Source organism: Myotis nattereri (genome assembly GCF_964212035.1).
Source record: "Myotis nattereri genome assembly, chromosome: 21".
Classification (NCBI taxonomy): Eukaryota; Metazoa; Chordata; class Mammalia; order Chiroptera; family Vespertilionidae; genus Myotis; species Myotis nattereri.
In genome coordinates this window covers 11506467-11533441 of record NC_138097.1, presented here as the reverse complement: position 1 = coordinate 11533441, position 26975 = coordinate 11506467, and the positions used below count along the sequence as shown (strand labels likewise).

The 26975-nt window shown below is 52.6% G+C and overlaps 1 long non-coding RNA gene across 1 annotated transcript in view; it reads right to left on the bottom strand.

The window, feature by feature from the left end:
- The window catches only part of LOC308535748, a 1003266-nt gene that overhangs the window by 862691 nt on the left and 113600 nt on the right, over positions 1-26975 (bottom strand). Inside the window, exon 3 of the long non-coding RNA XR_013997295.1 lies at positions 21096-21607. This is a non-coding gene — a long non-coding RNA (uncharacterized lncRNA). The remainder of the gene's footprint in view (positions 1-21095; positions 21608-26975) is intronic.

Sequence of the window (26975 nt, the reverse complement as noted above, 5' to 3'; positions counted from 1 at the left end):
GTGCGATTGAAACTTCGTGGCCCATGCGCATTAGTCGGTATTTTGTGGAAGAGCCACACTCAAGGGGCCAAAGAGCCGCATGTGGCTCGCGAGCCGCAGTTTGCCGACCACTGCCAGTCATCAAATTAAAAAAATGTCAACAACCAACACAATAGCCGTCGGTGTAAATAAGTCAAACTTACACCTTTTTTTTCAGATCGGCAAAGATATACTTCTGGTATGCCGCGGAATTTTAGTCATTAGTTTATGTGCGCCGTGAGATGATAAAGGTTGGAAATCACTGCTCTCCATCACCAGCTCCTCAAGGTCATCTTCAAGTCTAAGTTAGGTCAGTTCTCCCTCGGACTGACTGGCACGATGTCGGAAGCAGGTGGGCACTAAATCAGGGTTTCTCAGTCTCCACACGATTCACATCTGGGGCCCAGTGATTCCTGGTTGTGGCGACCGGCCATCCTGGGCGCTGCAGGGTGACTTACTCCGGTGGTCGATGGATCACAGTCTATTCAACAGGCTTTCGGGGAGTTAGCGTTCTAAGCTGGCATCGATGCTGGAGCTTAGGAGAAGGTCAGTGGCGGTCACCATGCCTGGCTCCGCTGCCAAGGCCCCTCCAGCTGAGGCCCACGGTCCTTACTCAGTGTGACTGCAAGTTTTTCCATGAGCTACAGTCCCTGCGTCCTCGCCAGCTTCACTCTCCAGCGCCCCCTCTGGGCCCCTCACAAGCCAGACACCAAGCCAGCCTCCAGGCATCCCTGAGCCTGCTGTTTTTTTCCTTCTGCCTGGACCTGCTGGCCCCCTGGCGCCCTGCAGGGACTGTGAGCTGAGCACCCATCCTCAGGCAGGGGGAGTACCTCTCATGAGCGTCACCTGCTGCCTGCTGCAAACACCTGCAGGGTGTGGAATGCGCATGCTCCATGGTCGATATCACACCTTCCTCCTGGGATTAAAGCCCGTTACAGCTGCCATGCCCTCGCCCACACGATGCTACATTGAAGGAGTGACCGACCCCCCCTGTGCTCTGAGACAGTAACACAAAGTCAACTCCGTTTTGTTTTGTTTTACATCATTTAGAGAAAAAAAAAAAAAAAACCCAACCAGTTGATTAACTGAATTTTGGGGTTTGGGGTTTGTTTTTTTTACTGGTTATTTGGCACTGGGAACACACAAGCAGAATTCTTGGTTCTCGAGACCTGACAGTAATAGTCTAAGCTACAGATATTCAAAACTGCATGCTGCACAGGGAGGTATTTAAAAAAAAAATTAGTAAAGTTGGATCCACAGCACCAAGTGTTAGCGATGGTTTAAAATATTAATGCGGGTTGGATGCCAGGCTATTTTGGAGGCTCAGCCAGACGTGTATTTGGCAGGAACGGTTCGCATACCCAATTAGGTACACGTGCAAACATTTAACTGTAAGTTGCTGCTGAGCAGTTGAGTACAGAGATGCAGTCACCAGCCAGCTGGTTAGAGGGCCTAGCAAGGATGTGCCCGTATGACAAGGAGACCCTCCCTACCTCTTCAAACCCGCCCGCACTCTCGGCATTCTGGGAAAACAAACAAGTGAGCTAATGAAAGGAGGAAGGTGAGAAAGGTGGAAAGAGATCTCTGAATTCTGGAGGGATGCCCAGGGCTGGGACTCTGCCAGCTGTGCACACTTAGCCACCCGTCCCTGCTCCTGTCGCCTGAGACAGCCGGAGTCTCTGAGGTGGCTAAACACACTCAAACTCACACTTCGGTTAAGGTGGATTTTCAACAATCACACATTTCATGTAAAAAGATAAACGTTTTCAAAAACTGAATTAGCATATAGAAGATCAAGTTTCATTACATATTAAACTAGAGGCCCGGTGCACGGATTCATGCACATTGAAAGGAAATCAATTAGAAGGTGGCCAGCAGGGCGGGGCAGGACTGGGCGAGAAGGGGCAGACGTACCCTGGAGCCAACCTCCCACAGTCCCTCCCCGGCCGGCCACACCTGGGGCTGCACCAGGGCTCAGAGGGCGTCTGCAGAGTGAGCAGGGTCCCTCTGGCAGGTGGGGTCCCTCAGCCTGGCCTTCGGGGATTGGGCCAAACCGGCAGTCCGACATCCCCCGAGGGGTCCCGGAGTGTGAGAGGGTACTCTGCAAAGTTGCTGTTGCTCAGCAGCTCCTGCGTTGAGCATCTGCCCCCTGGTGGTCAGTGTGTATCATACCTACCGGCCGGTCAGCCGGTCACTTAGTCAGATAGATAGATAGATAGATAGATAGATAGACAGACAGACAGACTAGAGGCCCAGTGCACGAAATTCATGCATGGGGAGGGTCCCTAGCGGCTGTGGGCTGCCCGGCCGGAGTCTCCCTTCACACTCGCCTTGGCCTGGCGCCACCCGCTCACCTGCTCCACCTTCCTGCCACAGTCCGGCTCTTATCGGGGCCCATCAGGGCCGGCAGTGCCTCCACTGCCAACACCACATTGCCGACGTCCGCTATGTTCCACACCGCCCCCTGGTGGTCAGCGCACATCTAACTCCCGGTCAATCGAACTCCCGCCTGTGGGGACAATTTGCATATTAGCCTTTTATTATATAGGATAGTAAGTACTAATGTGTATACAAACATACATATGTTTGTATATGTAGGTTGAAGGGCAAATGTAGGTTGAAGATTGTTCACTAAATAATATAATAATTAATAAATAATAATACAAGAACAAACTGTATTGTGTACTCAAAACTTTAAACCGGCTTTTGCCCCACCCTGTATATATTCCATATTAGTAAAGTATTATATCAGTACAGTGGGGCCTTGACTTAAGAGTGTCCCGACTAACGAGTTTTTTGAGATACCAGCTGTCTCTCGGCCGATTTTTTGCATTGAGTTGATAGAGTAATTTGAGTTAACGAGCTCCTTAATGAGCTCAGTCTCGGAACGAATTAAACTCGTAAGTCAAGGCCCCACTGTAATGTATGATATGTTGCATATACATAGTATTCCACTGTATAATGGAATATTACGCGACCTTGAAAAGGAAGGGAATTCTGACACAGGCTACGCATAGAGGACATTCTGCTCAAAGAAATAAGCCAGTCACGAACCAACAACTCCTGTACGCGGTTCCACTCACGTGAGGCTCCCAGAGGCGTCACATTCATGGAGAAAGACAGGAGGATGGGGGTTGCCAGGGTTTGGGGGTGGTAGGGAAGGTGCGGGGAGGGGCTGTTAATGGGTACAGAGGTTGAGCTTTGCAAGACGAAAAGCTCTGGGGATTGGTTGTACAACTACATGAAGACACTTAGCACTGAATTGTACACCTAGCAGGGGCTAAGACGGTCCGTTTGATATTATACGTATTTCCCCATGACTGAGAATAAACATGGAAACAAAAGTGATTGGCTATGTGGTCTGCAGGCCCTCCGGGTGCACCCCAGTGCCATCTGAGGAGGGCAAAACAGGGCACAGCCCAGGCATCAGGAGGACCTGGGTTCAAATCCCAGCCGGGGATGTCTCCTCGCGGCATGGCTTTCACGAGGCACCTAGCCGTGCTGTGCCTCCATCTCCCCACCTGGAAATGGCAATGATCACAGAACATACCTCACAGGGGGTTTTGTTTGTTTTCTTAAAATATCACTTTTTAAAAATACATTTTTACTGATTTCAGAGGGGAAGGGAGAGAGAGATAGAAACATCAATGATGAGACAGAATCATGGATCGGCTGCCTCCTGCACGCCCCCAACTGGGGATGGAGCCCAAAACCTGGGCATGTGCCCTGACCGGGAATCGAACCTGCGACCCTTCAGTCTGCAGGCCGACGCTCTATGCACTGAGCCAAACCAGCCAGAGCCCTCAGAGGGTTTGTATGAAGATTAAACAAGGTGAAGTTTTTCGAAGGCACCAGGCCTGTGTGTCACACTAAATGAATACATGACCCTGGCCGGTTAAGGCCACTGCCCTCCTGCAGCACCATGCCTGTCCTAGAAGCTGGGACCTGGGGGGTGATTCGGAAAGGGGTCCAGGCAAGGAGGGAAAGCCCAAGCAGAGTTGGCCCCCTGTTCCCATGGACCCCAACTCACCCTGAGAGCGCTCCGACAGCTCACCCACCCCTCTGCCGTTTTACCCTATTTCTACTGATTTCAAAGTCAAAACAGTTTTGCGGGGTCTGAAAACTTCACTCCGAAATCCCACTTGCCCCACAGTGGCAGCTTTAGGAAATGTGAGAGGTCAAAGAAAATATAGGCCAATGGAAATAACATTGCGGCAAGAAATTAATTGCAAAGCCCACTTAATAGGACAGGGGACTCCCTAACACCCTATCACGCCGCCTGGCTCGCCTCCGCCGCACGCTCCCGTCCCTGGCACCAAGGCCGGGGCGGGCTCCCCCGGGCATCGCTGCATTAATTTGACATTTCTGGCTCCAATTAACCTTCCGTTTCAGCTATTTTCCAAAGATTCTTCTTTTAATTTGCGATGAGGTTCTTTGCTTCCTATTGGCGTTCCCCGGCTTGTGCGTAAACGGCCTGTTGTGGAAACTCCAGCCCCGTTTCGACCTGTTTCAAGTTAACATTGTCATCTGTGCTTTGCCTGTTTGCGAGCAGAAGGTTGGGTAAGAGACAGCGTCCTGCCCTGACCGGTGTGGCTCAGTGGATAGAGCATCGGCCTGCGGGCTGAAGGGTCCCAGGTTCGATTCTGGTCAAGGGCATGTACCTTAGTTGCTAGCACATCCCCAGTGGAAGGTGTGCAGGAGGCAGCTGATCAATATTTCTCTCTCATCGATGTTTCTAACTCTCTATCCCTCTCCCTTCCTCTCTGTAAAAAAATCAATAAAATATATTTTTTTTAAAAAAACAAACAAATAAAACATTCCCAGCTTTCAGTTCACACCACAAGGATTAAAAAGATTTTTTTTTGACCTGGTCAGTATGGCTCAGTGGTTGAGCATCAACCTATGAACTAGGAGGTCATGGTTCGATTCCCGGTCAGGGCACATGCCCAGGTTGTGGGCTCGATCCCCAGTAGGGGGCGTGCAGGAGGCAGCTGATCCATGATTCCCTCTCATCATTGATGTGTCTATCTCTCCCTCTCATTTTCCTCTCTGAAACCAATAAAAAAATTAAAAATTGTGTTTCACACTTCGGGCATCAGACGCTGGGTTTTAAAATAACCCGGCACGGTGTGAACATAGCTTTCAGCATCGATGCAGCTTTTCCAAGTCTGAGAAATAAAGACGTGAGCAGCCACAGGCGCGGGGCCAAGCCAGTAATTACTAAATGCTAGTAAACACTCTATCATATTCTTTTCTTTTTTAATATATTTGTATTGATTGCAGAGAGGAAGGGAGAGGGAGAGAGAGAAGCATCAATGATGAGAGAATCATTGACTGGCTGCCTGCTGCACGCCCCCTACTGGGGATTGAGCCTACAACCAGGGCATGTGCCCTGACGGGGAATCGAAGCCGGGACCCTTCAGTCCGCAGGCCGACACTCTATCGACTGAGCCAAACCGGTCAAGACAAAAAATAAAATTTAAAACCAACAAAAATGCCCTGGCAGAATTCCTCTCATGCTTTAAGACTCTCAGATCCCAAGTCCTTACCCCTAAGATGGATTATAAATTCGACTATTTCTCTAAAATTGAAGTACCCACTATCTTAGTAGGCAACACCACAAATCCACAGTCCTGGAAGTGGAGGGTCATTCGAAATTGTTTTAAAACCTTGTCACTTTCTGTGTGTTTGTTTTTATTGATTTCCGAGAAAGAGGAAAGAAAAGAGAAAGCGAGAAAAACAGAGAGAGACAGACAGATTGACTGACTGATTTGTTGTTCCACTTATTTATGCACTCATCGGCCGATTCTTCTATGTGCCCTGACGGGGAATTGAACTTGAAACCTTGGTGTATAGGGAAGGTACTCTAACCACCGGAGCTACCTGGCCAGGGCCGCCACTTCCTGTTTTAAAGTATGAGTTTGTGTGTGTGTGGTTCTGTTTGTTTTGCTTTTAAGTTACGTTCCGCCTTCCACTTACCTGTCTCTTTCTAATTTATCCCATGAGTGCAGCCAGTAAATAAAGGAGACAATTATCTAAATCTCATTCTAATTGCATAGTTTATTCTAAGACTGTGTTTACACTAAAACTGATTAATGCTTATGTTTAATCGAGTTAATAAAGAGCTCCATTTTATAGGATTATTTCCAGTTACCTCTGGATGCTGTAGCCAGCGGATGAGGAAGGCTGAACATAAATCCTACCTAGACAAATACGGTATTGAGGTTAATAATAATTACAGCATCTCGGCTCATCAGGGTGCTGAAGATTTCTGTTTAAAGGCCTGGTTCATAGGTCTGCGCTAACCACTTTGCAGCACTGGCTGGGCTGTTTTTTGTTTGTGTGTGTGTGTGTGTGTGTGTGTGTGTGTGTGTGTGTATAGGAACACTAGTCTACATAAGGGCTGTCTCTTGGAATTCTTTTTACATTCACGCTATGCCCTAGCCAGTTTGGCTCAGTGGAGAGCACGTCAACCTGCAGACCAAACAGTCCCGGGTTCGATTCCGGTCTAGGGCACGTCCCCTGGTTGCAGGCTCCTCCCCAGCCTGGGCCCTGGTTGGAGCTCATGCAGGAGGCACCCAATCAATGTGTTTCTCTCCCATCGATGTTTCTCTCTGTCTCTCCCTCTCTCTCCCACTCTCCCCACAAATCAATGAAAAAATATCCTCGGGTGAAGATTAACCAAAAAATAAAAATAAAAATAAATAAAGGCACACTTTTGTGGGACAACCTGCTGATGGTGTCAAGAGAACCAGGCCTGGGACCTTTGCACGAGGGGTCAGAGTTCATCCTGTAGCCGAGAGGTGCTCAGGAGGAAATGAAGAAGCTTCCGGGTGCAAACCTTACAAAGCAAACAGCTGGAGCCCCAGAGGCCAGAACAGTCTCCAGGGACCTATGGGTTTGCTCCCTGGGCCCTGGGGGACAAGCAGTGCCCACCCATTTCTGGGGATCAGCTCCCTGGGCCCTGTGCCCACCCATTTCCGGGGATCAGCTCCCTGGGCCCTGGGGGACAAGCCGTGCCCACCCATTTCTGGGGATCAGCTCCCTGGGCCCTGTGCCCACCCATTTCCGGGGATCAGCTCCCTGGGCCCTGGGGGACAAGCCGTGCCCACCCATTTCTGGGGATCAACACAGGACGCGTGGCTGCAGGGCAGGGCCCCTCTGGGCACCCCCCTCACCATAATGTCCACTTGTCTAGGAGAGCCGACAGCCCAAAGCCTTGGTGAGAGAGCTCCAAGCTCATCAATCTTAAATAAAGCATCCATTTCCCAGGATTCTTCTAAGCTGCTGTTTAGGTAACACAATGAGCCACATTCGAGCTCTTTCCTCACGGCCAGGGCTGAGCACTGTTTCCTGTAAAACTGGGACCTCTAACCCCGCCCACGTCCACGTGTCTCCAGGTTGGAGCTGCAGAGGATCTCATTTTCATTTTAGCCACTTTCACTGGAAGGACAGCCCATGCAAGCCTTGAGGCCTGACCCTCCTGAAAATATTTAACAACTGAGTTAAACCGCCGGGTTTTGCTGGAGGAGCACTTCTCGCTTCCTGTCTGTGGCTGGTTTCCCCCGGCGCTGAATCACTAACCATGAGCACGCCGGCTACGCGGGTCCCCTGACCTGAAGGCCATCCAGCCAATTCGTGACTCTCCCGGTTTCCCAGCAAAGGTTATGTACCGTGCCCTCCGCCCTCCGTGTCCCTGCCGGGTTCAATTATTCTGGAAATAAACATCATTGTTGAACGGGAAGATCTGGGGGCTCTTAGCGGGATCCAACGGCTGGACTAGGGGTGAACCCAGAAGCAATGAGGCAGAGACACACGGACGGAGGCGAGCCAGGCAGCCGTGATGGAGGGCGAGAGACAATAAAATTACACAGCCTCCTCTCTTTACTGCCCTTTCGGGATTGCCCGTTCCAGGACAATGGACTGCAAAAAACGCACAATGAGGCTTACTGGACATTTCCAGAGGGCACAACCGGACCACTCTCCCCAGTGAATCAGTCGGCAATATTTACTAATCACCCCCATCATATAAAATGTGCTGCAATGCCCTAGCTGGTTTGGCTCAGTGGATAGAGCAACGGCCTGTAGACTGAAGGGTCCCAGGTTCGATTCTGGCCAAGGGCATGTTTTTTTGTTTTGTTTTTTATTAAATATATTTTTATTGATGTCAGAGAGGAAGGGAGAGAGAGATAGAAACATGGATGATGAGAATCATTGATTGGCTGCCTCCTGCACGCCCCCTACTGGGGATCGAGCAGACAACCCGGGCATGTGCCCTTGATTGGAGTCAAACTTGGGACCCTTCAGTCTGCAGGCCAAGGCTCTATCCACTGAGCCAAAGCAGCCAGGGCTCATCATTGATGTTTTGATCTCTCTCTCCCTCTCCCTTCCTCTCTGAAGTCAATAAAATATATATATATATATATACATATATATGTACACACACACACACACACACACAAAGTCACCATGGCTTTGTCCGGAAGGACGTCCAGAAGGTCTCCCAGTCTAATTAGCATATTACCTATTTATTAGTATAGATATTAAAAAAAAAACATGTTGCAAGGTATTGGGGGATAGAGAAGGAACAAAGAAAGTGTGGTGTCTTTCTTAAGAAAGCTAAACAGCCCTGGCCGGTTTGCTCAATGGTTAGAGCGTCAGCCTGCCGACTAAAGGGTCACGGGTTCGATCCCGGTCAAGGTCCCTTGCCCATGCTGTGCAGTCCCGTTCTGAGGTAGCGGGGCCAGGACTCCACCTATGAATGTGGTGAGGGACACGGTTCATCCCACACAGGCACCGCGTCCAAGGTTAAAGGGTTGGAGGGACCCATCAGAGCCAGGGGAAGCCGTGTCCCCAGCCAGCACTCGTGGTCTGACACCCAGCACAGGTGCAGGCTCCCCAACTCCATCCGCACTGTCCCCCAGGGCTGCCCCCACCCGCGTGCACCCAGGACCCTGGGCACAGGCACCCTCTCCGGCCGCACTCAGGGTGTGTGCCCTGCAGAGCACCAGGCCCACGCCCGGCATCATCAGCTCCTCCTTCCGTTTCAAAGGACAGCCATAGTTAGCGGCTGGGCAGGACCAAGGGCTGACACCGAGCACACGGCAAGGGTTACTGGGAGTTAATTGAGTTGAATCCTACAATGATTTCATCGTTAGTCACCGTGTTCCTGTTTCTACTCGGCTTGGGCCCGGCTCTACGGGAAAGGCCCGCATCAGGCAGGGCGGGAGCCAGGCGGCAGGTCGCACAGGTGGGCGGGAGGCAGGCTGTTCTTATTCTGCACCAGAGAAAACCCTCCTCTCGCCGTGGGCTCTGGAACTTTCCACGTGGGAGACCCCAAACACCTCTGGACACAGCTCTGCCACCAGGGGGACAGATGGTTACCTGCTGGCTCCCCAGCTGCAGTTCCACCTGCCAACGGCAGAGGGCGCACTTACCACATCAGGGCCCCTTGGGATGCAGGAAGGGGACTGGCTGCTGGGAGGTGATCACAAGAGCCAGGGCAGCTGTTAGGACATCAGCTCCTCTCCACACGAACCCTGGACCCCCTATCCTCCGCCCCCGCCCCCGCCCCCGCCCCGGCAAACACACAATGAGAAGCGGCCTTTGCGCTCCATGGCGCCTCCCCCCAGAAAGAAAGCCATCCGTGTGGGGAGCGTCATTTGCGGATCCAAGCACAGCCGGCCTCCTCCGTCACCCGCCCTTCATCCATCACGTGGATTTTGCAGGAGTTTTTTAAGTGCTTTGCTCTGAGCACCCGATTGCACATTAGCCAAAGGTTAAGGCTGTGGCGCTAGGGACCCTCTGACAAAATCATTCTTCATCTCCCTTCCCCAGGGAAGATGCTACGGCTCAGAATTTGGCGAGGGACATGCACACGCACACCGCTGTGTGTCCCATGTCTGTTTAAAGACCTGGGGACCAAGCGGACACACTGGCTTGGGTTCCCTTACGGGGTCATCTCCAAAGTCTCAGCCTGGGGGGTGGGGGGGGCACTGCCAGAATTCGGGGCGTCTGCGGCTCTACTTTGGAGAGTGCTGCTTCCCCGCAAAGCACTTACAGACCCGAGGGTGCGCAGGGGAGGGTGTGCGTGATGGGGTTTCTGCTCTCAAGGCCACCTTTCCTGTAGGTTGGTGTTATTGATTACCCACACCTCGGGCCCTGACAGGTAATCGATAGCCCCTCTGACCCAGAAATGTGGCGTGGCCTGTGGGGGCTTTCAAAAACAAGCAGCGGACACAGCAACCCTGGTCCGCGCTTTTCATACACGGGAATTACATGTTCCCCCCGGAGCCGCCACGCCGGCTCTACACACATCAGCCCAGCCGAGCGCGGAGCGTGTGGTCACAGGGCTCTGTCTGTTGTCCCTGCTGGACAACCGCCCCCGAGCCATTCAGGATGAGGGGCAGGGCAAACTTTGGGGAAATCTATGTACACCCCCAAAGAGCCAGGACTCAATTCATTCTTTTCATATATATATATATATATATATATATATATATATATATATATATTAATAAAAGGGTAATGTGCTAATTAGACTGGGAGACCTTCCCAGAGACCTTCCGGACGTCCTTCCGGACAAAGCCATGGTGGCAGGGCCAAGGCAGAGGTGGTTAGGGGTGATCAGGCTGGCTGGGGAGGGCAGTTGGGGGTGATCAGGCTGGCGTGGGGGGGGCGTTGGGGGTGAGCAGGTCAGCAGGGGGGCAGTTGGGGGCGAGCAAGCCAGCAGGGGGGAGGCATTCGGGGGCAATCAGGCTGCCAGGCAGAGTGGTTAGGGGTGATCAGGCAGGCAAGCAGGTGAGTAGTTAGGAGCCAGCAGTCCCAGATTGCGAGAGGGATGTCTGATTGCCGGTTTAGGGATAGGGCCTAAACCACAGTCGGACATCCCCTGAAGGGTTCCAGATTGGAGAGGGTACAGGCCAGGCTGAGGGACACCCCTACCCCCCATGCATGAATTTCGTGCACCGGGCGACTAGTATGTATATATGTGTGTGTGTGTGTGTGTGTGTGCGCGCGCACATATACATACACACACACACTAGAGGCCCAGTGCACAAAAATGCATGCACTTGGGAGAGGGGGGAGTCCCTCAGCTGGACCCATGCCCTCTTGCAGTCCAGGAACCCTTGGGGGATGTCTACCTGCAGGCTTAGGCCCAGAAGCAGGCTTAAGCCACAGTTGGACATCCTTAGAGCTGCCTGGGACATCCTTAAATCCCAGACCCAAAGAGCCTCTCCCACCACCACTGCTGCACTTGCAGCCATCAGCCCAGCTTGTGGCTGAGCGGAGCTCCCCCTGTGGGAGTGCACTGACCACCAGGGGACAGCTCCTGCATTGAGCACCTGCCCTCTGGTGGTCAGTGCATGTCATAGTGACCGGTTGTTCCCATCATTCAACCTTTAGGGTCAATTTGCATATTACCCTTTTATTACATAGGATTTCTTATTGATTTCAGACAGGAAGGGAGAGGGAGAGAGAGATAGAAACATCAATGATGAAAGAGAATCATTGATCAGCTGCCTCCTGCATGACCCCTACTGGGGATCGAGCCTGCAACCCGGGCCCCTGGCTGGAATTGAACCCGGGACCCTTCAGTTCACAGGCTGACGCTCTATCCACTGAGCCAAACCGGCTAGGGCACAACACTGCCCGTCTTGATTGAGCAAGAATAGGACGGAGGGGCTCCAAGAATTTAGATCCGTGCACGGGGCGGACAAATGCTTCTCTCCCTAATTTGGAAACGGGTTTGAAAATGCACAGAGCAGCAGGTACTCCTCCCAGGACACTTCCTCTGTCGGGCGGCTGGGTGTTGTTAGCAGTGGCACCCCCCCCCTCTTGCCCCCACACCCCCCTCTGCCCCAGCTCCTCCAGGCTTATAGGGGACTCGGGAAAGGACCTCCTTTTCCAGGTCAAGATCATTAGGGAGTTTAATTAGCAAGCTGGGTTCAGAACCAATATGTGCCCGTCCTCGGAGGCCTACATAAAGCTGCCTGCGGACTCCTGTTCCTGGCCAGGGGGCAAGTCCGGTGCCCCTGGAGCTGCCTGTGGGCTCTGGGGGCTCACATTCACAGGGGCCCCTACGGCGCTGCTTCCCTTCTCCCGGGTCCCCCCGCCCCCCCTCCCCCACCTGCCAGACGGGAGCATGAGCAAGGTGCCAAAACCCGGAGCTGCCCGGTGTGAGGATTACAGCAAGAGGCATGTTTCCTTCTAGAACGAGGCGTGGGAGTGAGAGCAGCCCAGAGAAGCGGGCTGGGTGGGGGCTAGTTCCAGAGGGTCTGGGGCATCACAGAAGGAAGCTGGACTCTACCAGCCCCTGGTGGGAAGACAGGGATGGGTTTTTTGGCTGTTGTTTTTTTAAAACATTTTTTATTGATTTCAGAGAGGAAGGGAGAGGGGAGAGAGAGAAACATCCATGATGAGAGGGAATCATCAATCGGCTGTCTCCTGCACGCCCCCTACTGGGGACTGAGCCCACAACCCAGGCATGTGCCCTGACTGGAATCGAACACGGGACCCTTCAGTCTGCAGGCTGATGCTCTATCCACTGAGCCACACCAGCTAGGGCAGTGATGGGGAACCTATGAACTCATTTTTTTGGTTGGTTTTTCTTTGTTAAATGGCATTTAAATATATAAAATAAATATCAAAAATATAAGTCTTTGTTTTACTATGGTTGCAAATATCAAAAAATTTCTATATGTGACACGGCACCAGAGTTAAGTTAGGGTTTTTCAAAATGCTGACACGCTGAGCTCAAAAGGTTCGCCGTCACTGAGCGAGGGCGTGAGACGGGTTTTAAGCCAGGAGTGAACGTGGTCAGGGTTGTTCTTTAGATGCCTCACGGGGCAACTGTATCTCTAGAAGCTGGGGAGGAAATAAACAGAATCCCCAGCCCAGGTAAACCGCATGGACTGACCCAACAGCACGCTGGAGCTGAGGAGAGAGCTGATTCCTCAAAACCCTCAGGCTGCTCTCTCTCTGTCTGGGGTCCTTCTGCAGGTCCCCGGCCAATCTGATGTTTCTTTCTCCTTAGCTGCCATGGCTGAACTGATCCACAGACACACAAAAGAGCAAGAGAAGCCCTGGCCGGTGTGGCTCAGTGGATAGAGCGTCGGCCTGCAGACTAAAGGGTGCCGGGTTCGATTCCGGCCAAGGGCACATGCCCAGGGTTGCCGACTCCATCCCCAGGAGGGGGTGTGCAGGAGGCAGCAGATCCATGATTCTCTCTCATCACTGACGTTTCTCTCTCTCTCTGCTCTCTGAAGACAATAAAAATATACTTTTTAAAAAGAGCAAGAAGGATGCAAGCAGATTAGAGGTGCCCCCAAGAAGTAAATGCCTGCTGCCACCTGTTATCAGGGCCTGTGATGGGAATTCTGCCTTGGGGAGGGAGTAGGTGGGGGGAGGGGGCAGTGCCCTGGGAGGGAGACATGTGAGAGTCCTACTGGGCTTTCCTGCTACAATCCCAGTCTGCATTCCCTCCGGTCACAGCCTCCCAGCTTGCATCTCATTTCTCAGACACCTCAGTGAACGAGGCCTCGGCTCACAATGGGGACGCTGGTGGGACCCCTAGAAGCAGGGAGGCGGGAACCTGCACACCCCACAGCGGGGCCCGCAGGAAAGTGCAGCAGCGCCATCTAGTGGCCGCGCGGGGCGGCGGCAGGGATGTGCGCGCGTCGCCGGGACCCAGGATCTTCCATCCCTGGGAAAACGTGGTCCCCCCACCTCCTCTGGGGTCACTGCGCAGCGACGCGGCCTCCGAGCTGCCCAGCTAACACGAGTGGCTACCGCTGCCGCATCATTAAGAAAAGCAAAGGCCGCCCTGACCAGTTTGGCTCAGTGGATAGAGCGTCGGACTGCGGACTCAAGGGTCCCAGGTTCTATTCCGGTCAAGGGCATGTACCTTGGTTGCGGGCACATCCCCAGTGGGGAGTGTGCAGGAGGCAGCTGATCGATGTTTCCCTCTCATCGATGTTTCTAACTCTCTATCCTTCTCCCTTCCTCTCTGTAAAAAATCAATAAAATATATTTTAAAAAAAGAAAAACAAAGGCCAAAATCCGGACAGAGTTTGAGCCTATTCGGCTTGAGTGTCGATGGGGGGGGCCTCAAGGGGGCGCTGGATTGGGGTTCCTGGGTCTCCAGGGCCCGTGCAGCAGTGCCCCAGGCACTTCGGGGCTCAGGACCTGACCCTAGGAGGGGCCTGGGAGTGAGCAAGCCCCAAGGCCCCACTATAACAGCAGCAAATGGAGATGGAGTGCATTTTAGCAGATTCTGGATTTTGTCTTGTTTTGATTTATTTCGGAGAAGAAGGGAGAAACAGAGATAGGAACATCAATGATGAGAGAGAATCACTGATTGGCTGCCTCCTACACACCCCCCACTGGGGATCAAAAGTGGGCATGTGCCCTTGACCGGAATCGAACCCAGGACCCTTCCATCCGCAGGCCGACCCTCTCTAACCACTGAGCAACACCAGGACTGCTTTGTTTTGCTTTACTGGCATGCCTATGGGGTTGAAGAAATTAGGGGCATTTAGAATCTGTCTGTCTTTGCCGAAACCGGTTTGGCTCAGTGGATAGAGTGTCAGCTTGCAGACTGAAAGGTCCCAGGTTCGATTCCGGTCAAGGGCATGTACCTGGGTTGCGGGCACATCCCCAGTAGGAGATGTGTAGGAGGCAGCTGATCGATGTTTCTCTCTCATCGATGTTTCTAACTCTCTATCTCTCTCCCTTCCTCTCTGTAAAAAATCAATAAAATATATATTTTTTTAAAAAAAATCTGTCTGAACGTCTGGACTTGCAGTGAAAGCCAAATGTTTTTTTCCCTTCAAAAGAGAGGCAGACCGACATCTGCGACCCTCTTAAGAACGAGTGTCAACTGTGTTATCTGCCTTTACACGTCACTGAAATTCCGGGGCTGGAGTGGCAAGCTAGTCCCACAGTGAAAACAATCAACACACAGACAGGCATGAGCCGTCTGCACGGCCCGGTCTTTCCCTTGCAAAGTGCAGTTTCCAGCCGCAATTAAAAGCCCCACCCAGTAGGCCTCCCTGGGGTTTTTGCAGGAAGACCTAAGAGCCCACTGCTGGGGACACCCACCTGGGGCTGCGGGCCTGGGACACGGGGCTTTGGTTTGGGCAAGGCTGCCATCGTGTGGCCGCCTCGGGTAATTGCCTCAGAAAACTGCCTAGACCAGCGGTTCTCAACCTGTGGGTCGCGACCCCTTTGGCGGTCGAACGACCCTTTCACAGGGGTCGCCTAAGACCATCCTGCATATCAGATATTTACATGACGATTCATCACAGTAGCAACATGACAGCGATGAAGTAGCCACGGAAATAATGTTATGGTTGGATCACAACATGAGGAACTGTATTTAAAGGGCCAGAAGGTTGAGAACCACTGGCCTAGAGCAAGGGTCCACGCTCCCCGCGAGTCTGTTTTCTGCCACCAGCCAGAATGGGGGCTCAAGATCTAGATTAAGAGGAAAATGAAGCTCTCGTGTGGCCATGCAGGTCTGAGTCTTCTCCAAGGCATCTCTGGGCCCCACCAGGGGCCTACCCAGGCCTGCAGTGATGCCCCCTCTAAACTAAGAACTTTCTTACCAGTCAGGAGAGTTGAAGGGTCCGGGACTCGAAGCCCCCAGGCACCGGCCAGGTCTCCGCTGGCTCACCTTCGAAGTCCCACCCCAGTTTCAGAGCTGGACACAGGCCTGGGAGCTCCTGGGACCCTCTTTGTGAAGGAGCCCCACCAGCACAAAGCACATGCTCCCCGAATATCAGTTTTAAAGTGTTTTGTTGCCCAACCAGCATGGCTCAGTGGTTGAGCATCGACCTATGAACCAGGAGGTCACGGTTTGATTCCCCATCAGGGCACAAGCCCGGGGTGCGGGCTCGATCCCCAGTAGGGGGCATGCAGGAGGCAGCCGATCCATGATTCTCTCTCGTCACGGATGTTTCTATCGCTCACTCTCCCTCTCCCTTCCTCTCTGAAATCGATAAAGACACAGTTAAAAATAATAATAAAGTGTTTCATTGGAAGATGAAATGAGACCCGAGCTCCCAGCTTGCTCTGAAGCCACAAGCAAAGGAGGTTTAGAACCTGCACACACCTAGAACTTGAGGCACCTGTTTAGTCCGGAGTGAGGTTTCTCAATCTCGGCAGGATGCAGCCGGCTGGGTAGTTCATGGGGTTGGGGGGACAGTCCTGGCACCGTGGCACACTGAGCAGCACCCCTGGGCCCTGGCCACTGGATGGCACCCCTCACCCAACTGTAACAACCCACAGCGTCTCGAGACGCGGCCACAGGAACCCCGGTTACCCGAACACCAGAGGAGTCCTCGGTTCAGTGGCCGCTTTGTAGAGCGTGCTCAGGCCACCCACCGGGGAGGGGACGCTGTGAGTCATGGACGATCAAGGCCACGAAGCTCAGAACTCCGCAGCCGTCTCCACACGGTCAGGGCCCCCGCTGGGGAAGTTGCCGTCCAGAAAGCCCGAAGGTGACTTGTTTAGTGGGAAGGAGGGTCCATGAGATGGGCCAATTCCATCCCACAGAGTCAGTGGGCGTGAGAGCATTTCCGTGGCTGTGGACATTATATAGGATGTTTCTGACCCGAGAAGAAATTACTCTTTCTGATTCTTATTTGATGCTGAAAAAGACAGAAAGCCGGGCTCCCTGGATGTTGGGTTGGGCACAGGGCTTACGGACCTCCCGGGACCCTGTCTTTCCGTGGCGTGGCCGCGGTGAGACTGCGTGCCCTGCGTGAAATGACGGAGGCAAAGGTAGGAGAGAGAGGTGGGCAGGGAACACCACAGCTTCCCCAGTCTCCATGGAAACTTGCCCACCTAACGCTCACACTTCCGGATGCTGGGCATTCTCTCCCCCAAAGAGAACGAAATCCATATCAGGGATTGGGTATCACTTCTCGGGGGAAATGAGGGTTTTAGAAACCGTCTCCTGATCTGTTGGTCCCTAAGGTTTCTGCCAGGAGCCGACCGGTCAGATGCATCGCTCCCTGAAAGAACATCCCGTGGGCAGCCCAGTGCGTGGCAGGGAACGTCAGTGCCACCGCCGGACGGGACCGCGAGCCCGGGAAGCAGTTTCTGGGGGACCACAACCCCCCGAGCTCTCTGCCACCCTGAGCCCGTCCCCGAGCACCGGCCGGGGCCGCCCTCGGGGACAGATGTCTCCGCAGTCAGGATTCTTTTGTGGACTTTTCTATATTCACTTCGGTCAGATGAGTTTCCCCCAGTAACTCCCTTCCCGTGGGAATCACAGGACGGGCACGTATGAAACAGGCACAACTACAGTGATACCAACAGCACAAGCGGCCGAAGAAGAAAAGAGATACGTGGACCTCGTCAACATTGAAAACGTTGCTTGTCAAACGACGCCATCGGGGAAATCGTCAAGACCACCCACAGAGGGGGAGGGAACAGCTGCAACTGACATATGGGACAAGAATATAGAAAGAACCCTCAGTGACCTTCAAAAGGTCAAACCCAGTGGACGTTCCGCTGCTTATCCTATGTGACTCTTCTGCACCATTTACCAATATTGACCGCACCCTCCTGGAGAGAGAGAGACCGAGGAGCGAGAGAGAAACATCGACTGGTTGCCTCCCGTACACGCCTTGACGAGGAATTGAGCCCACAACCTAGGTCTGTGCCCTGACCGGGAATCGAGCCCATAACTTTCTGGTGGGCACGGGGCCTGCGGACCTCCCGGGACCCTGTCTTTCCGTGGCGTGGCCGCGGTGAGACTGCGTGCCTTGCGTGAAATGATGGAGGCAAAGGTAGGAGAGAGAGGTGGGCAGGGAATGCCACAGCTTCCCCAGTCTCCATGGAAACTCGCCCACCTAACACTCACACACTGGACAACGCTCCAACCGAGCCTCCTGCCCAGGGCTCTGTTGTAGAGAGCGCCTGGGAAGGCACATGAGCATTTCTTTGATTATTGTTAGCTGAGTCCAATGGCGTTGGCAGAGCCACGACCTGGAAACATACCGTGCCAGAGGCAGGTAGGTTGTCAGCCTGACCCTGAGCTCGGGTGCCAAGGGGTGGGTTTCATTATCTAAGTTCAGCCAGGCGCAAGGAACGGGCGCCATTATCCGGGCTCGGCCAGGAGTGACAATTATAAAGAAGCCACAAGAATGAAGAATTACAGCTTGATCTTTAACCATGATTTCACATAATTTCCTTTGTCTTAAACTCTAGTAAAACTCCCTGGAATCATACTGTGTAAAATAAACGCACTGCACCAGCTCTGGGTCGCTGTCTCTCCATCAGAGGGCCAGGTGTCCCACCCGGTCCCAGCTTTCCCTACTGTCTCTGTGTCTGTCCCTTTCTTTTTCTCAATCCCCCGTCGCCCCTACTCAGGACTCGTCGTCTGCTCTCTAGCTGTGCTGGTCTCGGTCCAAGAGAGAAATATTTATACTCTATTTTTTTATTTTTAATGACATGAACCGCTTCTGATTCTTTCCAGCTCGCTGTCGACTTCTCTGCAGGTGCCTCTCCTGCCTGCATTCCCTCGGCTCTTCCTGCTCAGCCACCTCTGCCTCTCACCCTGGGAGGTGCACTTATGTCCCTCAATTCAGTGACCCCATTAGGGGATGACTCACTGGCCATTTTCTTAAACTCTAAACCTGCCCAGCGGGGCTGCCCCCAGGCCCTGCAAACTCTGCCCGTCCCCACGTCCCACCCAGCGTCTCCTTTCCATTCACTTTCCTCACGGGTTGCTAGCTTCTCCTGGAAACAGCACTTGGGTATTTCTTTCTTTCTTTTTAAAATATATTTTTATTAATTCCAGAGAGGAAGAAAGAGAGGAGAAACATCAACAACGAGAGAGAATCACTGATTGGCTGCCTCCTGCATGCCCCATAGTGGGGATTGAGCCTGCAACCCAGCATGTGCCCTTGATCGGATTTGAACCCCGGACCCTTCGGTCCACAGGCCGACGTTCTATCCACTGAGCCACACCAGCCAGGGCTGAATCCCTTTTCTGATGAAATCAGCCAAAGTCTACTTCTGTGGCTTACAACTGGGAAGCCTGTCCCAAAATCCAAACTCCTGCCCAAGGCAGGCCAGGCCCCTCCGGAGGTGGCTGCCGCCTCTTCCTCAGGCGTCCTCATCGTGGTCTCCCTGCACCTTTGCTCCAGCCGCCAGGAGAACAGGCCACCCCTGCCACACCTGAGCCATTCCGCCTCCTCAAACCTCAGCTCGTGCAATTTCTGTGAAGCCTTCCCCGCTGCCCCCAGGCACCCCCCTCCCACGGCCCCCTGTCCACAGCCCGGCACACAGTGGTACTGCACTTAGTATCCTGGCCTCCGCGTCCTCCCCTAGAACATCGAGAGAACAGCCTCTAATTTGAGATACCGAGGAACTCTCTCTGGCAACTGAAGCAGAGAGCAACTGTGCCAGGAGGATGCTGGGTAGTTCGGACACATGCCAGGGAGGGACCGCGCTCAGAACACGGGCAGGAAGGAGGGGAGCAGGACGCAGCCAAAGGAAGGCTGGCCCGGGTATCACGGCCATGGGCAGCACACAACCCGGTCCCTGCAGGCTCCAGCAGAATGAATTCATGACCTTGTACCTGTGTGTCGCCTGCTCTGGAGGTATGTGTCCAGACCCCACTTGTGGGGGCAGGTGAGACGTGTACCTGGTCTTTTAAGCCTCTTGCTGAGAGTGAAGCCCAGGCTCCCCCCAAGACTCACACAACAAAGATGGACTCAAATGTGGGGGAGGAATCCACACGCTGAATCAAGACGCCCATCCCATAATGCCACTGTGTTGTTAGGTTGATTCAATGACGTAGTGTGTGACCCTGATATTCTCAAACATTTCCCCTGGAGCAGTGGTCCCCGACCTTTCTGTGGCCACACCCCACCTAAGCATCTCTAACATCCTGATGCCCCCACCCCCACCCCGTGACATATAATTCTTATTATTCAAAAAGTGAGCCTCTATTCGCGTGGAAGAAACCTCAAAGGCCATGAACTTGGTCTAAACAAGCTTCCAAAGAACATGGCATCCATGACAGAGAAAAACGAAAGAACGAGAGGACAGTGGAAGGACTGAGGAAGAAATCGCTAAGAAATTGTTAAAATAATAATAATATGAAGTGATACGAAAAAATAGCAAGTAAAACTTCAAAACATAATAGAGAACTGAAATGCATAAATACGTCACAATATATATCTACAGACTGTACGTGAGGCCCCTGGAACCGTATGAAATGCAAAAAATTCTCGGTTCATAACTCATTCTCCAATTGCCCCCCTTAAACATCAAATTGGCCCTGGCCGGTGTGGCTCAGTGGATAGAGCGTTGGCCTGCGGATTGAAGGGTCTCGGGTTCGATTCCAGCCGAGGGCACATGCCTGGGTTGCAGGCTCAATCCCCAGTGTGGGGTGTACAGGAGGCAGCCGATCCATGATTCTCTCTCATCATTGATGTTTCTCTCTCTCCCTCTCCCTTCCCCTCTGAAATCAATAAAAATATATTTAAAAAAAAAAAAAAAAAAAAGAGCAAGGCCGCCCGGGAGCAGGGTCTGCGTGTCAGCGGGGGTGGGGCTGGGGCACAGGCAGTGATGAGGGAGCCCGCCCTTGGCAGCTGCCCCTTCAGGCACTTTGACCGATAATCACCATGGTGGCTCGGTTTTCTCCAAATTTCACCCCCAACCCGTTTCCTTGTTCCCTAAGGGGGCGATTTGGGGGACTGGGGTCACCGGAAGCTCAGGTCATACAGACCTTTGAGCCCCTTCGTTGCTTGTCCCTGTCACGTCATAGCTTTGAGACCTTAGGCAGCTGTGTGGCTTCACTCTGGAGCAGGGGTGGGCAAACCTTTTGACTCAAGGGCCACCATGGGTTCTTAAACTGGACCGGAGGGCCGGAACCAAAGCATGGATGGAGTGTTTGTGTGAACTAATATAAATTCAAAGTAAACATCATTACATAAAAGGGTACGGTCTTTTTTTTTTTTAGTTTTATTCATTTCAAACGGGCCGGATCCGGTTGCCCACGGCTGCTCTGGAGCCTAGTCCTGCACCTGTCACATGGGGACAACGGTACGACCTACCTCAGGGTGGTTATGAGGACGGGATGCCCGCAGGCAGCACGGTGCCCGGCACACACAGGCCCTGGTTCACGTGAGCTGCTGTTTTCCCTGAAGGATCCGTTTCAGCCTCTTCAGGGTGACGCCCGAACACGCCCCAGGGGCAGGACTTTGGCCTCGCTCGGCTGCTCCAGCAGGTGGGGCAGGGCCCGCCCTGGCGAGGGCACCGCGTGGAGGTTCAGGGTTCTCGCCACTCTCACGGCCGGGTGACCCGAGTGTCATCTGCGTCCCTCTGCTGTGTGCGGAGGTGACGGTGGCTGCTCGTGTGGGTCTGAGCAGAGCCGCAGGGCCAGGAGGGAGACCCACAGCCACACGACTGTGACCCGGGCTGCAGGGCGATTTGTCACCATCTCCTTTCCCATCTGCAGCGCAGGGAGTGGCCGAGTCATAGACACAACTGGCCCAGCTCCAGGACTGTGTTCTGGATTCCTCAGAAGTCTAGACGCACAGCTGGGCAGTAGCTTCTGTTCCTCTGCCTGTGGGTGGAGGGGGAGGAAGCCGTTACTGGTGCTCTAGAAATGGGCTGGGTTCTGAGTCAGCATGGCTGCAACACTGCTCTGGAATAAACCTCAACTAGAAAAGCGGGTGAAAAGACCTTTTTTTTTTTTTTAATCCATTTCAAGAGGAAAGGAGAGGGAGAGAGAGAGAGAAACATCAATGATGAGAAAGAATCATGGATCAGCTGCTTCCTGCACGCCCCACACTGGGAATCGAGCCCACAACCCGGGCATGTGCCCTGACGGGGAACTGAACCCAGGACCCTTCAGTCCGCAGGCCAATGCTCTGTCCACTGAGCCAAACCAGTGAGGGCAAGAGGCCTTCTTTGTGACTCCTCACGTGAGCATGGGGGGAGGTCTGGTGGAGGGATTGGGGTGCTGGGACACCCAGTCTTGCTGGGAGCTTTGGCCTTCATGGTGGGCGGCTTTGGAGACAATGCTTTGGGAGGTGGTGGGTGGCAAGAACATATTTGAGCTACAGAATTTATACTGTAGACATACTTTAAACATTTTATAACGGCCCTATTACAGAGCCCCAGTTTATTTAACTTGCTTCTCCCCAAAGCTACATATTCCCTTTTCTTTGATCTTTAAACGTATCTTCTAGTTTTCATTGTAAAGGACGCAGCATAACATTTATCACCCGAACGATGTTTGAGTGCGGAGTTCAGCAGGACTCAGTACATCCACACAGATTTCCAGAACCGTTTCATCTTGCAGAACTGAAACTCTATCCTTATTCAATAATAGCTCTCTATTCCTCCCTCCCTTCAGCCCCTGGCAACACCATTCTGCTTTCTGTTTTTATGAGTTTGACTAGATTCCTCATGTAAGTAGAATCCTACAAGATTTGCTTTTTGTGTGCCTGGCTTATTTCACTTCACATAATGTCCTGAAAGTTAAATCCATGTTGTATGTGTCAGCCTTCCCTTCCTTTTCAAGCCTGAAGAAGATTCATTGGGACGACCCTGCCACATTTTGTGTATCTACTCATCCCCTGATGGACACCTGGGTCGCTGCCCCCTCTTGGATATTGTGAATTAGTGGCCCGGTGCATGAATTCGTGCACATTGAAAGGAAATTAATTAGAATAGTTGAATATCGCTATTCGCCCTTTCTCTCTAATGGAAGTGTCAATCAAATTCACAATCGACAACGACAGATCGAAACACACGCGTGTGACTGGCACCAGCGAGAGCTTTATATGTATCACACCTGCGCGGAGTCAACGTTTATTTTTAGATTGCCAGTGCGTGTCATATGTACCGGTAGGTCGGTTGGACAATCGGTCACTTAGCCTTTTATATCTATAACTAAAGGCCTGGTGCACGACATTCATGCATTGGGGGGGGTTGGGGGGGGACACGAGTGTCCCTCAGCCTGGCCTGCGCCCTCTCGCAGTCCAGGACCCCTCAGGGGATGTCCAACTGCTGGCTTAGGCCCACTCTAGCTAGAGCCTAAGCCAGCAGTCCGATATCCCCCAAGGGGTCCTTAGGGCTGCTGCGGTGGCGCTGCGCTCGCCAGCCGTGAGCCTGGCTTCTGGCTGAGCGGTGCTCCCCCTGTGGGAGCACACTGACCACCAGGGGGCAGCTCCTGTGTTGAGCATCTGCCCCCTGGTGGTCAGTGTGTATCATAGCAACCGGTCATTCCTCCATTTGGTCAATTTGCATATTGGCCTTTTATCACATAGGATAATAAAAGCATTATATGCTAATTAGACCGGACAGCCGAACGTCCTTCCGGATGACCTTCTGGATGAAGCTGGGGCTGCAAGGACCAAGCCCCTCACACAAATTTCGTGCATCGTGCCTCTAGAACAGGGGTGGGCAAACTTTTTGACTCGAGGGCCACAATGGGTTCTTAAACTGGACCGGAGGGCTGGAACAAAAGCATGGATGGAGTGTTTGTGTAAACTAATATAAATTCAAAGTAAACATCATTACATAAAAGGGTACGGTCATTTTTTTTTTTTAGTTTTATTCATTTCAAACGGGCCGGATCCGGCCTGCGGGCCGTAGTTTGCCCATGGCTGCTCTAGAATATAGATAAGGTTGCTATGAACATGGGTGTGCAAATATCCTGCTGGGACCCTGCTTTCAATTCGTTTGGGTAACTCCCCCCTTACCCAAGGTTTCATTCCATTCAACTGTGGTCTGAAAATAGGAAACAGGAAAATCCCAGAAAGAAATAATCACACACACGTTTTAAGTTGCAGGCCTTGCTGAGTGCTGTGATGAAACCTCATGCTGTCCTGCTCCATCCCACCTGGGAGGTGACTCACATCGCTGTCTCCAGCAGCGTCTCTGCCCGGAGGCTCGCCCCTCCTGTTAATCACGTAGGAGCCTCTGTTCTGAGCCCGGCTGTCTCGGTGTCACAGCGCCTGCGATCGAATAACCCTTATTTTCCTTAATCACGGCCCCAAAGTGCAAGAGTGGTGATGCTGGCAATTCAGAGAGGCCAGGGAGACGCCATAAAGTGCTTCCTTGGAAGTGGAAAGGTGAAAGTCCTCGACTTAATGAGGGGAGAAAAAAAACGTATGCTGAGGCTGCCAAGGCCTACGGTAAGAATGACTCTTCCCTCCGTGAGATTGTGAAGAAGGAAAAAAAAAGCTGTGCTTGTTTTTTGGTTGTTGTTGTTTTGTTTTGTGGGTTTTTTAAAATATATTTTATTGATTTTTTTACAGAGAGGAAGGGGGAGGGAGAGAGAGAAACATCGATGAGAGAGAAACATCGATCAGCTGCCACCTGCACACCCCCTACTGGGGATGTGCCCGCAACCAAGGTACATGCCCTTGACCGGAATCAAACCTGGGACCCTTCAGTCCTCAGGCCGGTGCTCTATCCACTGAGCCACACCGGTCAGGGCTTGTTTTTTGTTTTGTTTTAAGATTTTTTATACTGATTTTTAGAAAGAGAGGAAGGGAGAGGGAGGGAGAGAAAAACATCGATTTGAGAGTGAACCATTGATCAGCTGCCTCCTACAAGCTCCCTACTGCACGCCCCCCTACTAGGGATCGAGCTCGCAACCCAGGCATGTGCCCTGACTGAGAATCGAACCAGCAGCCTTACAGTGAACAGGATGACACCCACCCAACTGAGACACACCACCAGGGCGGAGGTGCAGTTGTTTTGTTTTGAATCTATTTGTATTGATTTCAGAGAGGAAGGGAGGGAGGGACAGAGAGATAGAAACATCAATGCGAGAGAATCATGGATCGGCTGCCTCCTGCACGCCCCACACTGGGGATCAAGCCCCCAACCCCAGGCATGTGCCTTGACTGGGAATCAAACCGTGACCTTCTGGTTCATATGGTGGATGCTCAACCACTGAGCCACACCAGCCAGGGTGGAGGTGCAGTTTCAATCAAGGGCGGGAAGGGCCTCAGTGGGAGACCAGAGGCAGAGGGACCAGATAACGTGGATACGAGCTTTCCAGACGAACAGCAAGTGCCCAGGCCCCGGGGGACAGAGAAACAGCCACTGCGGTGGGAGGAGGCGAGCAGAGAGGTCAGCGAGAGTGTGGGAGGGGCACTGACCACGGACACTCTTCCACGGAGGGCCGAGACATGGCCCTTCCCCTCAGGCGCTGGGGCCCAGCATTCCGGGAATGGGGATTCAGGGAGGACACCATCACCCTGAAGGAGACGGGAGGGCCTGGGATGGTCTGGGAGGGGTCACCCTGTGCACACACAAAGGCCTTCCATTCAGGTTTGAACCTAACGGAGAGGCCTTGGGTGGGAGAGCCATCCAGGAGGAGCCTGGGAAGGCCCGCAGGGACAGATGGAGAGGGGGTCTTAGAAACTGCACAGGAAGTGAGGTTTGATTGTTTTTTTTTGGGGGGGGAGGGTGGGATAACGGGAAATCACTGTAAGGTTCTTGAGCTAAGTCGCTGTGACAAACAGTGCAAAAGAGTAGAGTTTGGGCCCTGGCTGGTGTGGCTCAGTGGGTAGAGCGTCGGCCTGCGGACGGAAGGATCCTGTGTTTGATTCCGGTCAAGGGCACATGCCAGGGTTGCGAGTTCGATCCCCAGTGTGGGGCGTGCAGGAGGCAGCCGGTCCATGATTCTCTCTCATCATTGATGTTTCTATCTCTCCCTCCCTCTCCCTTCCTCTCTGAAATCAATAAAAATATTTAAAAAAAAAAAGATTAGATTTTGGGGAACGTCATGTGTTAGGATTTGAAGGAGGGTTTCAAGCAGGGCATGAAGATGGAGCGCCGCCTGGGGCAGGTGAGGGTGGGGATGCGGGTGTGGGGAGCAAAGGAGAAGAGCAGGGGAGACTTAAAGATGCAAATGTGCCCCTGACCGGTTTGGCTCAGTGGATAGAGTGTCGGCCTGCGGACTGAAGGGTCCCAGGTTCGATTCTGGTCAAGGGCATGTACCTTGGTTGCGGACACATCCCCAGTCGGGAGTGTGCAGGAGGCAGCAGATCGATGTTTCTGGCTCTCTATCCCTCTCCCTTCCTCTGTAAAAAAATCAATAAAATATACTTAAAAAAAAAAAAGATGCCAATGTGGAACGCAGCACGGAGCAGGCTCGGGAACTGTGGGGACAAGAACGAGAGGAGCGGGAGATGTTCTGTCTAAGTCGGAGGAGGTGCCCCGGCCGGAGCTCAGTTGGATAGAGCGTCGTCCTGATACGCCAAGGTTGCGGGTTCGATCTCTGGTCAGGGAACATACAAGCATGAACCGATGAGTGCATCAACAAGCAGAACAACAAATCTATGATTTCCTTTCCTTCCCTCTCTCCCTCCCTCTCTCTCTAAAATCAATTGTTTAGCCCCAGCTAGTTTGGCTCAGTGGATAAGAGTGTCTAGTAGCCCCAGGTTTGATCCCCCTCAAGGGCACATGCCCAGGGTTGCGGGCTCCATCCCCAGTAGGGGGCGTGCAGGAGGCAGCCGATCAGTGATTCTCTCTCATCGTTGATGTTTCTCTCTCTCTCTCTCCTTCTCTCTTCCTCTCTGAAATCAATAAAAATATTTTTATATATATTTTATTGATTTTTTTACAGAGAGGAAGGGAGAGGGATAGAGAGTTAGAAACATCGATGAGAGAGAAGCATCGATCAGCTGCCTCCTGCACACTCCCTACTGGGGACGTGCCTGCAACCAAGGTACATGCCCTTGACCGGAATCGAACCTGGGACCCTTTAGTCCCCAGGCCAACGCTCTAGCCAGTGAGCCAAACCAGCTAGGGCAATAAAAATATTTTTTAAAAAATAATTTAAAAGTAAAATCAAATTTTTTTAAAAAAAAATGAGGAGGTGAGTGGGGCGAGGGGTGTCCTGGCAGGACCCCCAGGGGGCGCGAGGTCCTGAGGAGGTGGTAGAAACAAAAGCCTCCCTTAGAGCT